This window comes from Giraffa tippelskirchi, chromosome 12 (assembly GCF_054371585.1).
Source record: "Giraffa tippelskirchi isolate mGirTip1 chromosome 12, T2T-mGirTip1v1.2.pri, whole genome shotgun sequence".
NCBI lineage: Eukaryota > Metazoa > Chordata > Mammalia > Artiodactyla > Giraffidae > Giraffa > Giraffa tippelskirchi.
Genome location: NC_137286.1, coordinates 127645071 through 127659512, shown reverse-complemented (window position 1 = coordinate 127659512; position 14442 = coordinate 127645071). Strand labels below are relative to the sequence as shown.

The following is a 14442-nucleotide window of genomic DNA, read 5'->3' as shown; positions in this document are numbered from 1 at the left end:
CTTTTTGGATTGGATTCTAAATGTCACTGTGCTGTGTGCTTAGTAGTGTCTGACTCTTTTGAGACCTCATAGACTATAGCCAACCAGGCTCCTCCAGCCATTGGATTATATAGATAAGAATCCTGGAGCAGACTGCCGTTTCCTACTCCAGGAGATCTTTCTGACCCAGGGGTCAAACCTGTGGTTCCTGTGTCTCCTACCGTGGAAGGAGGATTCTTCATCATTGTGCCACCTGGGAAGCCCCACGTGTCACCATCTCTTAAGGTATTTTGTACTAGGTGTTCTCAGGTAGCCCAAACTTTTCTGCTTTATGACTCTCTCTGACTATGAAAAGCTCCGAGCTTTTGGCTCCTAATGTCATTATCTGTAAATTGACAAATGCCTCAGTGGAAACGATTTCTAGAACGCTACTTATCTCTGTTACTTTACTTCTCTGTAGGATTTTATTTAGCCCTTCATTTCATGAATTTTCTCTTGTTTTCTATTTCCTTTTACTATTGCTTTATATTAAGGCTTAAGCAGAACTACTTTTTCTCTTTAATGTTAGATATAATTCCCTGAAACTTAATAATGCTTTATGCTCCATGTTTATATACAACAAAACACTATAAAGATGAATGAAAATTTTGTGTGTTGTCAGCAGCTTTGTTATACAGCCTTTTAATCACCCTCATAGACATACTGGTCAATGTCTTTTCCCATAGGTTTTTTTCCAAGTAGGGAATCCTAATCTTAGCCTACTGTATAAAATCTGGCTGCCATGTTCTGTGATATGAGAGGAAAAAATGGGACTGAGGCACAGTCTTCTCTCCTATTTAACCTTACATCACATATATTCCTTCCTCACCTATACTTACAATAAACCTCCAGATTCTTGCTAACCTTGAATATTTATTTTCACTTGGCATCCTGGTTTAGAAGAGGGTATTTAAGAATCTTATTAAAAATCCTTATTAAAAAAAGATCAACTTGTCTGGATTCAATCTAGTTTTCAATTTGACCTGTGTGAGTTGAGGACTTCATACATCTAAGTTCTGAGCACTGGGGGATGAGGGAAATGGCATGTCTTTGGGGCAGATTGCTTAACTTCCCAGGGCTCCCACTTCTTGTCAGTTTAGATTACATCTTTCCCTGGCATCAGATAACTGTGTATTAATTTCTAGCTCCTTCTACTGTCTGTTATTTTCTACTCACCTATTTGTCTTTCTGAGTTCTTGATCTTTTATTCCAAATGGTCACTGCAGTAAGTTTCTCTGATGGAAAGTTTACATTCCTTTATCTGATCCATCATGATTAATTGTTACTCTGCCTTAGACTTTCACCTGACTTTTAAAGACTAAAATAAATAAATAAATAAATGAAGCAACAAACATAACTATGCATTTCCAGTTATACATATATAACTTGAGTTATACTCAAGTCATGGAGCCTTTTATACCCAAGCCTTTATTGAAAATATGAATAAAAAGTATTACAGAGACAAAAAATAGTTGAGTCTAAATAAAACACTTCGTCAAGCAAACACGGCATGTGCTGTGTTTTCTTGGCTTCTGTATTTGTCCATTTTAGTTCAGTTCAGTCGCTCAGTCATGTCCAACTCTTTGCAACCTTATGAATCACAGCATGCCAGGCCTCCCTGTCCATCTCCAACTGCCAGAGTCTACCCAAACCCATGTCCATTGAGTTGGTGATGCCATCTAACCATCTCATCCTCTGTCGTCCCCTTCTCCTCCTGCCCTCAATCTTTCCCAGCATCAGGGTCTTTTCAAATGAGTCAGATTTTCGCATCAGGTGGCCAAAGTATTGGAGTTTCAGCTTCAACATCAGTCCTTCCCATGAACACCCAGGACTGATCTGCTTTAAGGATGGACTGGTAGGATCTCCTTGCAGTCCAAGGGACTTTCAAGAGTCTTCTCCCACACCACAGTTCAAAAGCATCAATTCTTCAGTGCTCTGCTTTCTTTGCAGTCCAACTCTCACATCCATACCATGACTACTGGAAAAACCATAGCCTTGGTTTTGTGGACCAAGTAATGTCTCTGTTTTTCAATATGCTGTTTAGGTTGGTCATAATTTTCCTTCCAAGAAGCAAGTGTCTTTTAATTTCATGGCTGCAGTCACCATCTGCAGTGCTTTTGGAGCCCCCAAAAATAAAGTCAGCCACTGTTTCCACTGTTTCCCCATCTATTTGCCATGAAGTGATGGGACCAGATACCATGATCTTAGTTTTCTGAATGTTGAGCTTTAAGCCAACTTTATCACTCTCCTCTTTCACTTTCATCAAGAGGCTCTTTAGTTCTTCTTCACTTTCTGCCATAAGGGTGGTGTCATCTGAATATCTGAGGTTATTGATATTTCTCCCGGCAATCTTGATTCCAGCTTGTGCTTCATCCAGCCCATCATTTCTCATAATGTACTCTGCATATAAGTTAAATAAGCAGGGTGACAATACACAGCCTTGATGGACTCCTTTCCCAATTTGGAACCAGTCTGTTGTTCCATGTCCAGTTCTAAGTGTTGCTTCCTGACCTGCATACAGATTTCTCAAGAGGAAGGTCAGGTGGTCTGGTATTCCCATCTCCTTCAGAATTTTCCACAGTTTATTGTGATCCACACACTCAAAGGGTTTGGCATAGTTAGTAAAGCAGAAATAGATGTTTTCTGGAACTCTCTTGCTTTTTCGATGATCCAGTGGATGTTGGCAATTTGATCTCTGGTTCCTCTGCCTTTTCTAAAACCAGCTTGAACATCTGGAAGTTTTTGGTTTACGTATTGCTGAAGCCTGGCTTGGAGATTTTTGAGCATTACTTTACTAGCATGTGAGATGAGTGCAATTGTGCACTAGTTTGTGCATTCTTTGGCATTGCCTTTCTTGGGGACTGGAATGAAAACTGACCTTTTCCAGTCCTGTGGCCACTGTTGAGTTTTCCAAATTTGCTGGCATATTGAGTGCAGCACTTTCACTGCATCATCTTTGAGGATTTGAAATAGCTCAACTGGAATTCCATCACCTCCACTAGCTTTATTCGTAGTGACGCTTCCTGTGGCCCACTTGACTTCACATTCCGGGATGTCTGGCTCTAGGTTATTGTGAGTGGTCACACCATCGTGATTATCTGTGTCGTGAAGGTCTTTTTTGTACAGTTTTTCTGTGTATTCTTGCGACCTCTTCTTAATATCTTCTGCTTCTGTTAGGTCCATACCATTTCTGTCCTTTATTGAGCCCATGTTTGCATGAAATGTTTCCTTGGTTATCTCTAATTTTCTTGAAGAGATCTCTAGTCTTTCCCATTCTATTGTTTTCCTCTATTTCTTTGCATTTATTGCTGAGGAAGGCTTTCTTATCTCTTCTTGCTATTCTTTGGAACTCTGCATTCAAATGGTTATGTCTTTCCTTTCCTCCTTTGCTTTTAGCTTCTCTTCTTTTCACAGCTATTTGTAAGACCTCCTCAGACAGCCATTTTGCTTCTTTGCATTTCTTTTTCTTGGGGATGGTCTTGATTCCTGTCTCCTGTACAATGTCATGAACCTCTGTCCATAGTTCATCAGGCACTCGGTCTATCAGATCTAGGTCCTTAAATCAATTTCTCACTTCCATTGTATAGTCATAAGGGATTTGATTTAGGTCATACCTGAATGGCCTAGTGGTTTTCCCCACTTTCTGCAATTTAAGTCTGAATTTGGCAATAAGGAGTGCATGATCTGAGGCACAGTCAGCTCCTGGTCTTGTTTTTGCTGATTGTATAGAGCTTCTCCATCTTTGGCTGCAAAGAATATAATCAGTCTGATTTCAGTGTTGACCATCTGGTGATGTCCTTGTGTAGAGTCTTCTCTTGTGTTGTTGGAAGAGAGTGTTTGCTATGACCAGTGTGTTCTCTTGGCAGAACTCTTATTAGCCTTTGCCCTGCTTCATTCTGTACCCCAAGGGCAAATTTGGCTGTTACTCTGGGTGTTTCTTGACTTCCTACTTTTGCATTCCAGTCCCCTATAATGAAAAGGACATTTTTTTTTTTTTTTTTTTGCATGTTAGTTCTAGAAGGTCTTGTAGGTCTTCATAGAACCATTCTACTTCAGCTTCTTCAGCATTACTGGTCGGGGCATAGACTTGGATTACTGTGATATTGAATGGTTTGCCTTGGAAAAAAAACAGAAATCATTCTGTCATTTTTGAGATTGCATCCAAGTACTGCATTTTGGACTCTTTTGTTGACTATGATGGCTACTCCATTTCTTCTAAGGGATTCCTCTCCACAGTAGTAGATATAATGGTCATCTGAGTTAAATTCACCCATTCCAGTCCATCTTAGTTCACTGATTCCTAGAATGTCGATGCTCACTCTTGTCATCTCCTGGTTGACCACTTCCAATTTGCCTTGATTCATTGACCTAAACTTAAGCTAACATTCCAGGTTCCTATGCAATAGTGCTCTTTACAGCATCGGACCTTGCTTCTATCACCAGTGCCATCCACAACTGGGTGTTGTTTTTGCTTTGGCTCCATTCCTTCATTCTTTCTGCAGTTATTTCTCCACTGATCTCCAGCAGCATTTGGGCACCAACTGACCTTGGGAGTTAATCTTTTGGTGTCCTATCTTTTTGCCTTTTCATAATGTTCGTGGTGTTCTCAAGGCAAGAATACTGATGTGGTTTGCCATGCCCTTCTCCAGTGGACCACATTCTGTCAGACCTCTCCAGCATGACCTGTCTGTCTTGGGTGGCCCCACATGGCATGGCTTAGTTTCATTGAGTTAGACAAGGCTGTGGTCCATGTGATCAGATTGGCTCATTGTCTGTGGTTGTGTTTAGTGTGTCTGCCCTCTGATGCCCTCTCTCAGTGCCTACTCTCTTACTTGGGTTTCTCTTCCTTGGACGTGGGGTATCTCTTCACGGCCGCTCCAGCAAAGCGCAGCCGTTGTTCCTTACGTTGGATGTGGGGTAGCTTGTCTCGGCCACCCCTGACCTTGGACGTGGGTAGCTTCTCTCAGCCGCTCCTGTGCCGTTACAGCCACCGCTTGGCATTCATTAATTACAGCGCCAAACTGATAGTCAAAATTATTTACATTCCCTGTGCCATCCAGGGTCCATAATCATAACCATTCTTTTATCTCATTCTCGCATACCAAGCCATTATTTCCCCTGTCCTAAATCACCCAGGTCCCGCTCTGAGACAAATTGAAGACCACCCCTATAGCTCAGAGCCCACCTACATTATTCAAATTGTCAATCGTAAGCCATTTCTTCTGCCCTGTCCTGCCATTCCTGCAAAGACTCTGGCCTGGGCTATCCTTTGTTTCTCCTTTCTGCTTCCTGAACAAACCCATGTGTCTCTGCATGCCATAGTGAGCCCTCTCCATGCCATGGTGTATACCCTCCACTTAGGAAATTTCAGTAAGAAAAATCTTTCAATAATATTAGTTCTTCCACATCATCATTCAGGTGCCTCTCTGAATTAAATATCCTCATGATGCAATTACCACACTGTCAAAAGAACATTGCTGGTGAGCACTGAATCCATTAAAAAAAAAAAAGTTTTCAAAAATTGGGGACTTTATTATAACAAAATTTGTATATACTTGTTTTAATCCATATGAAAGAAAAAATAATATGAAGACATTTAATATTAGAATGAAATATTGATCACCACAGCTGAATTAGGAAATATTTGGCAATATCTAACGTAGAAACATGCATTAAAGTAAAGATGTGAAAACTCTTGTTATCCATCCATATCTTAAGTTATCACAAGTTATCCAAGTTATTCCAATAATTTTTTACAACCTTAGTGGAAATTATTTTAAGGAGCTGATACACTATGTAATGAAGCTAATGAAGCAACATCTGCATGAAATGTGGAGTCTTTATCTCTTTCTAAATACAAGTATAGTCAATATATAAACTTTGATATGTATATATCATGATTTTATTCTGTGTAAACCTTTCTTACTTCCACCAATTCCCTCTCTCTTTCCATGTGGTCATTGAATTTGGGGGCAAGTGATATTGGAAAAAACATAATAATTAAAAGGCATTACATGCCTGTGTGTTGAGGCGCTTCAGTTGTATCTGACTCTTTGCGACTCCATAGACCTTACCCCTCTAGGCTCCTCTGGCCATGGGATTCTCCAGGTAAGAACACTGGAGTGGGTTGCCATTCCCTCCTCCAGGGCATCTTCCTGAATCAGGGATCAAATCCATGTCTCTTTATGTCTCCTTCACTGGCAGGAGGTTCTTTAATTCCAGTAAATTGTTATAAACTTAGTGGAAATTTTAAGGAGCTGATACACTATGTAATGAAGCTAATGAAGCAACATTTTCATGAATTTTGGACTCTTTAACTCTTTCTAAATACAAGTAGAGTCAATATATAAACTTTAATACATATAGGACTTCCCTGTGGCTCAGATGGTAAAGCGTCTGCCTATAACGTGGGAGACCCGGGTTCGATCCCTGGCTCAGGAAGATCCTCTCGAGAAGGAAATGGCAACCAACTCCAGTACTCTTGCCTGGAAAATCCCATGGACGGAGGAGCATGGTAGGCTACAGTCCATGGGGTCACAAAGAGAGTAGGACACAACTGAGTGACTTCACTCTCTAATGTATACCCTTTAAGGAAAAACATACCCTTGAGCAAGATGAGTTGTTTTGTTGTGTAATCATTAGCTCTGGGCTTAAAGAAAAAAAAAAAAGTTTTGTGTAACTAAGACAAAGGAATGTAGGGAAAAAAAAGTGTGTCTTTTTCTTCTCCTCAAGAGCTCCAGACCCCCTTTTCCCCCTGGGGGACCCCAGACTTCTTATCAACCTACTTGAGAATGAACTCTCTGATTCCATAATCACCCCTTTTCCTTTTCTTTTAAACCACTGGCACGACCTGGGAAGCCCTACAAGACATTACACTAATAATTAAATGAAGGAATTTTTAGAAGATAAATATCATCAGAACTGATAGTGTTGATAGAGGTACACATATAACCTTAACTCCATGGTAACTGCTGAACTTCTTGTGGGTCTAGTGTTAAAGTAAGTCTAAGAAGTTGGTTGTACACACACAATTAATGGATTTGTTGTAACACTTAGGGTTGGCCCTTATGTGGCAGACAGGATATTAAACAAATGAGGCCTACAAGAGGTGCACCATTAGGGAATGCAGAATGAGTTTACCATTGTTTCTCTTGACTTCATCCCTTCCTTTCTCTCTTCAGTTCTAAACTCTCCTACCTGGAAACGTATGATGGACATTTTGAAATATATGATAGGCATTTTGTGTAAACTTAAATTCTGATGCTGGGAAACTAAGCCACCCGACCTCACTGTGACTGACACACAATACCCAAATCCCAAATCAGTGTGGTTCTTCAAAGAGGCATTTTTCAGAACCAAAGAAGAATTATAAGCGCATGTCCAGGGACTTGCATTTTTTATGCAAAAAAAGTTTTCTTATAAAAAAAAAAACCTGTCAAATAGAATAGCTAAAATCTTACATTATGTCTTCTTTAATTTTTATCTTTCTAAAATGTGGGAACGGTGCTACTTAACACTGCTAATTATGGATATTTATTACTAATCCACGAGACACGGGGATTTGTAGAATTTACTTGATGGTTACATAAAATTTTATGCATATTCATAAGAGTATAAGTAGAAATTAACTTTTACAATATAGCTGGGTCTTTTAAAATACATTCTTTGTTGTTCAGTCACTCAGTCATGTCTGACTCTTTGCAACCCCATGGGCTACAGCACGACAGGCTTCCTTGTCCTTCACTATCTCTCAGAGTTTGGTTAAACTCATGTCCATTGAGTTGATGATGCCATCCAACCATCTCATCCTCTGTCACTCCCTTCTCCTCCTGCCTTCAATCTTCCCAGCATAATGGTATTTTCCAGTGAGTTGGCTCTTCACATCAGGGGGCCCAAGTATTGGAGCTTCAGCATCAGTCCTTCCAATGAACATTCAGGGTTGATTTACTTTAGGATTGACTGGTTTAATCTGAGCATTGTTTCCACTTTGGCTCAGTCTCTTCATTCCTTCTGGAGCTATTTATTCATTCTTTTCCACTGGCATTTTGGACACCTACTGAGCTGGGGGGCTCATCTTTCAGTGTTCCATTTTTTTGCCTTTTCACACTGTTTATTGGGTTCTCAAGGCAAGAATGCTGTTGTGGTTTGCCATTCCTTTCTCCTGTGAAATACATTCTAATATTCCACTTTTGGAATTTGCTTATTTAAGCAAAACAACATTGAATGAGTTTTTAGTAGTTTCTAGATAATCCAATTAAATATCAAATACTTTGAATAGCCTAAAATCTCTTTTTCTAGATCGAGTTTTCTGACATGATATAAATATCCTGGGGTCTCAAAGAGGAATGCTAAAGTCTAAATGGGATATTGAACAGTGAACTAAAGCATATAGTATCTTCCAAATGTCTTCGTTTGAAGTTTTTGGTATGCTTATCTTATTTATTCTGGTTCTCAATTCATGAAAGATGTCTACTTTAATTTAAAACAGATACAGTTGTTTAGTGATGTCATAGAGAAGAAATCTAAGAGAAAGGGTAGAATGAGGATGTTCAAGAATGCTGGAGAAAAATTAATTTCTAGGAAAGGGAGTTATTAAGTGTATAAAGTGCTTGAGCACCATGGGAGTTGAACAGGGTTTCAAAGATGGAAGAGGAACAGAAACATCGAGAAGGACATTGAACATAGGTATCCAAGCAGTGGCTCTTAAGGAGGCAGAAGCGTTTTTGGAGGAGTGAGCTGAAAAGTTTGAAAACAATTTGTTAGTTAAAGAGAAAGAATTTTTTTAAAGGTGTAAAAAACACTTCAAAAGAGAGTGAAAGAGAGAAATGGGAAGATTGAAAGTTTTGCTAAGTAAAGAAAATTCAGTTTGCTTGTGGACAGAGGTCCAGTGTGGCTATTACATTTATCAAACATCATGAGATATGTATGACACCCTCCCTTATCAATTCCCCTTGTCCCGTTTCTCCTGTTACCTTTCCCTTTCCTCTTTCATGAAATTCTGGCATTAGATCAACATCATTTGGAAATTACAGCTGCTGCTGAATTTTATTTAGAGAAAGTGACAACACACATCTGTGACTATGACATTTAACCTACTAAATATAAAAGTAAAGAGCATATTAACAAATGCCATCACCATCACAGGAATAAAGAGAAAATTGGCTCAGGTTATATTGAGAATATTTAAAAACACAAATGTATTATAAGCCTGAAAATAGGCTCTACAGGAAATTATATTTTATTTCTATGGTAATTTATTCACCTTAAGTGAAGAGTGACACACTGTATATAGTTTATGGGTTTATAATTTTGGTAATTTATTCTTTAAACTTTCATGACACTTTACCTTCTCTGATTTGTCAAATTATTTTACATTCCGTTAGATTCATACATTACTGGGTGGGGACAATCAGTAATTTATTTATATTGATTTATGTCAGAGAGGGTATTGTTTTGATGTCTGAGGTGAAATAAAGCACTAGGAATCAACAAAAGCTAATTTTGTTACTGTAGTCTTAAATAATTATTCAATGTGAAGAAAATATGCATGTAATTCAAATATTTCATTCCTATTAATGTAGAAGGGAATAGAATCATTACCACTTCTCATCAATTTGGCTTCAGAAGCACTTGCCAGATAACTTCATTTATACAGCCAATTTAAACTTTCTTTAGCCTTGACTCATTGAACAGTGGAATTTAGTACTTTGTAATAAACTGGGATTTTAAAAGGAAAATTGTATTGGTTTTCTACTTCTTGACACATACCCTTGGAATGGAAGACTGTTGCATATCAGGAATCCTCTTTCATAGGAGAGATGTGATTATGATAAAAATAGTTGTTTAAGAGCCCGTTCTGAGCAGTTTCTCAGTTGTGCAGAATTCCATGTATCTTAATTAGCATAGGGTCTAAGAAGTGTATTTGTTTATAATTCCATTTAATATGATTGATGTAAAGCCAATTATAGCATACTATACCAGTTTCTCAACTCAGAACATTTGTGTCTCCTCCTTAAAAAGCTAAAAATTTTAGCTTTTTAACATTGAAATAGTTTAGAAGGAAAAAGCAGGGATGTAAATGAGACAGGTCTCATGCATGTTTCCTTCTAATATTTTAGGTAGAAAATTCTATCAACAATTTGCTCAACTGCTTTCTATTACTTAGCAACATATAATTAATAAAATATTACATAAGTCTGATTTATCCTGCTAAAAATTCAGTTAGGCTTTTTATTAATCTTACCAGGTCTGACAGGAAAGAAAAGGCACAATCAAAAAGTTATTTAAAGATAATTTAATGAAATGCTGTTTCCAGCAGTAGATGCAGAGTTGTTGTTGTTCAGTTGCTCAGTCATGTATGACTCTTTGCCACCCCATGGACTGCAGCACGCCAGGCCTCCCTTTCCTTCACCATTTCCCAGAGCTTGCTCAAACTCATGTGCATCTAGTCAGTGATGCTATCCAACTGTCATCCTCTATCATGCTCTTCTCCTCCTGCCTTCAATCTTTCCCAACATGAGGGTATTTTCTAATGAGTCAGCTCCTTGGATCAGGTGACCAAAGTATTGGAGTTTCAGCTTCAGCGTGAGTCCTTCCAATGAATATTCAGGACTGATTTCCTTTAGGATTGATTGGTTTGATCTCCTTGCAGTCCAAGGGACTCTCAAGAGTCTTCTCCAGTATCAGTTCAAAAGCATCAATTCTTCATAGTCAGCTTTCTTTACAGTCCAACTCTTACATCCGTACGTGACTACTGGAAAAACCATAGTTTTGACTAGATGGACCTTTGTTGGCAAAACAATGTGTCTGCCTTTTAATACACTGTCCAGGTTGGTCATAGCTTTTCTTCCAAGGAGCAAATGTCTTAATTTCATGGTTTCAGTCACCATCTGCAGTGATTTTGGAGCCCAAGAAAATAAAGTTTGTCACTGTTTCTATTGTTTCCCCGTCTATCTGCCATGGAATGATGGAATTGGATGCTATGATCTTAGTTTTTTGAATGTTGAGTTTTAAGCCAGTTTTTTCACTCTCCTCTTTCACTTTCACCAAGAGCCTCTTTAGTATCTCTGTTTTCTCCCATAAAGGTGGTGTCATCTGCATATCTGAGGTTATTGATATTTCTCCTAGCAATCTTGATTCCAGCTTCTGCTTCATGAAGCCCAGCAATTTTCATGATGTACTCTGCATATAAGTTAAATAACCAGGGTGACAATATACAGCCTTAATGTACTCCTTTCCCAATTTGGAACCAGTTCATTGTTTCATGTCCAATTCTAACTGTTGCTTCTTGATCTGCATTCTCTGGAGGCAGGTAAGGCGGTCTGGTATTACCATCTTTTGAAGAATTTTCCAGTTTGTTGTGATCCACACAGTCAAAGGTTTTAGCATAGTCAATGAAGCAGAAGTAGATGTTTCTCTGGATTATCTTGCTTATTTCATTATCCAGTGGATGTTTTCAATTTGATCGCTGCTTCCTCTATCTTTTCTAAATCCAGCTTGCATATCTGGCTGTTTTTGGTTCATGAACTGTTGAAGCCTAGCTTGGAGAATTTTGAGTATTACACTGCTAGTATAATTTTGAGTATCACATTACATGTGAGATGAGTGCAATTGTGTGGTAGTTTGAACATTCTTTGGCATTGCCTTTCTTTGGGATTGGAATGAAACCTGATATTTTCCAGTCCTGTGTCCACTGCTGAGTTTTCCAAATTTGCTGGCATATTGAGTGCAGCACGTTCACAGCATCATCTTTCTGGATTTGAAATAGCTCAGCTGGAATTCCATCACCTCCATTAGCTTTGTCATAGTCATACTTACTAAGCCCACTTGACTTCGCACTCCAGGATGTCTGGCTTTAGGTGAGTGATCACACCATCGTGGTTATCTGGGTCATTAAGATCTCTTTTGTATAATTCTGTGTATTCTCACCACCTCTTCTTGATATCTTCTGCTTCTGTTAGGTATATATAACATTTCTGTCCTTTACTGTGCTCATCTTTTCATGAAATATTGCCTTAGTAGCTCTAATTTTCTTGAAGAGATCTCTAGTCTTTCCCATTGTATTGTTTTCCTCTATTTCTTTGCATTGAACCCTTAGGTAGGCTTTCTTAGCTCGCCTTGTTATTCTTTGGAACTCGGCATTTAGATAGATAGATCTTTCCTTTTCTCCTTTTCTAAGCTATTTGTAAGGGCTCCTCAGACAACCATTTTGCCTTTTTGCATTTCTTTTTCTTAGGGATGGTTTTGATTACCACCTTCTGTACAATGTTACAAAACCTCTGTCCATAGTTCTTCAGGCACTCTATCAGATCTAATCCTTTGAATCTATTTGTAACTTCCACTGTATAATCATAAGGGATTTAATTTAGGCCATACCTGAATGGCCTAGTGGTTTTCCCCACTTGTGTTGTTGGATGAGGGTGTTTGCTATGACCAGTGTGTTCTCTTGGCAAAATTCTGGTAGCCTTTGCCCTGCTTCATTTTGTAGTCCAAGGCCCAATTTGCTTGTTACTTCAGGTATCTCTTCCTACTATTGCATTCCAATCCCCTATGATGAAAAAGACATCTTTTTTTGGTGGTAGTTATAGAAGTTCTTGAAGGTCTTCATAGAACCATTCAACTTCAGCTTCTTCAGGATGCATAGTTGAGTAGAACTGAAATGAATGGTAAGAGTCCAAGGGACGTGCAGTAACTAGAATCTATGACCATACCTAGCTTTACGGGGGAGAGAGTACTTTCATTAGAGCTTAGCATTACAGCCATGGATGTGCAGTCACCTGAATGTCACTGTGACCATAGAGAATGCAGCCATTGACCAGACATGGCCCAGGATTAACAGAGCAGGGCTTCCCTGATAGCTCAGTTGGTAAAGAATCCATCTGCAATGCAGGAGACCCCGGTTGGATTCCTAGGTCAGGAAGATCTGCTGGAGAAGGGCTAGGCTACCCACTCCAGTATTCTTGGGTTTCCTTGTGGCTCAGCTGGTAAAGAATCTGCCTGCAATGTGGGAGTCCTGGGTTTGATCCCTTGGTTGGGAAAATTCCCTGGAGAAGGGAAAGGCTACCCACTCTAGTATTCTGGCCTAGAGAATTCCAAGGACTGTATAGTCCATGGGGTCACAAAGAGTCGGACATGACTGAGTAACTTTCACTTTCACTTTCAACTGTCTCTTTCCACCTACCCTTTGGCCAAAAATATAACTGATGGTCAAAGGATCTAAAGGTTAATCTAAAGTATAGAGAAGTCAGAAAAGGGTGGAAAATAGTTCTGCACAGCAAGTCAAGTAAAGTTATCACAGTAGTATAGTAAAATTAAAAAATAGTACAAATCTAAATACTAAATATTTAAGTTGAGAAAAGCTCATACACATATTGAAACTCTCTTGATAAAAAAATATTTCTTAAGGTTAAATTATTGCATACATAATTTTAAGAGATATGCAAATCATAGTTCAAACAATTTAAAAATGTATATGTATTTTATTTTCAATAACAGCTATCTAATAGAATAAAATGAAGAGACTCATTGCTACTTCACAAGTTATCTCAGAGTCCATTCCTATAAAGAAAATGGACAATGGAATATATTCCTAAAGTTACTCTAAGAACTCTATGTGGTCATTAAACAAAATATTCAGTAAAAAAATGCGATAAAATCTTAAATATGTGTTATATAACATTGAAATAGCACTAATTAAAGATTTACTTTAGGCAATATGTTAGAGAAAATGTACTGGGAATCCTCTTACCATAAAATGAATGGATCTTGATTAATTACTATTAAAGTAGATGAATCTGTATCTAAGAAAAGTCAGCAATAAGCACATGAAGATGATATAGTTTCATTGAAGGATGTAGAATTTAGAAATAATGGTTAGAGGTAGGCAAGGAATCAAACACAAATATTGAAATATATATTCAGAAAAAAGAAAACATAGTTCAGTGTAAAACAAAAATAAAAACTCTCTCAGACAAAGAGAAACAGAAAATTAATCATTAACAAACCTGCCTTTCAAAAAATGTTTAAAGAAGTTCTTCAGGAAGAAATAAATGATTTATTTATTTACAGGTTAAAAAAAAAAATAAAACACTGAGCGTCCATAAAGAAAGCAAGAATTTTGGAGAAGGAAAAAAGAAGGTAAAATAGAATATTTCATTGTTCTTATTCTTGAGATAAAAAAAAAAAAAAAAGCCTGCCTAATGACAATAATACCAGTGTACTGCATGTTTTTAGGATATGACTAAGTGAAATGAATGGTGATAATGTAATAAGAGTAGGAGGGATGAAGTGGAAATAGGCTAAATTAATGCTTCTGCACTACACATGAATCATGTTATTTGAGGGTAGACATTGATTAGTTTAAAATGTATACTGAAAATTATAAAGATACTTAAAAAATAAAACATAAGAAATGAAGTAAAATCG

The 14442-nt window shown here is 38.0% G+C and overlaps 1 long non-coding RNA gene across 1 annotated transcript in view; it reads left to right on the top strand.

Moving 5' to 3' along the window:
- Positions 1-14442, top strand: part of LOC145529439 (uncharacterized) — a 284079-nt gene that overhangs the window by 126881 nt on the left and 142756 nt on the right. The window contains exon 3 of the long non-coding RNA XR_014071230.1: positions 14086-14154. This is a non-coding gene — a long non-coding RNA (uncharacterized LOC145529439). The remainder of the gene's footprint in view (positions 1-14085; positions 14155-14442) is intronic.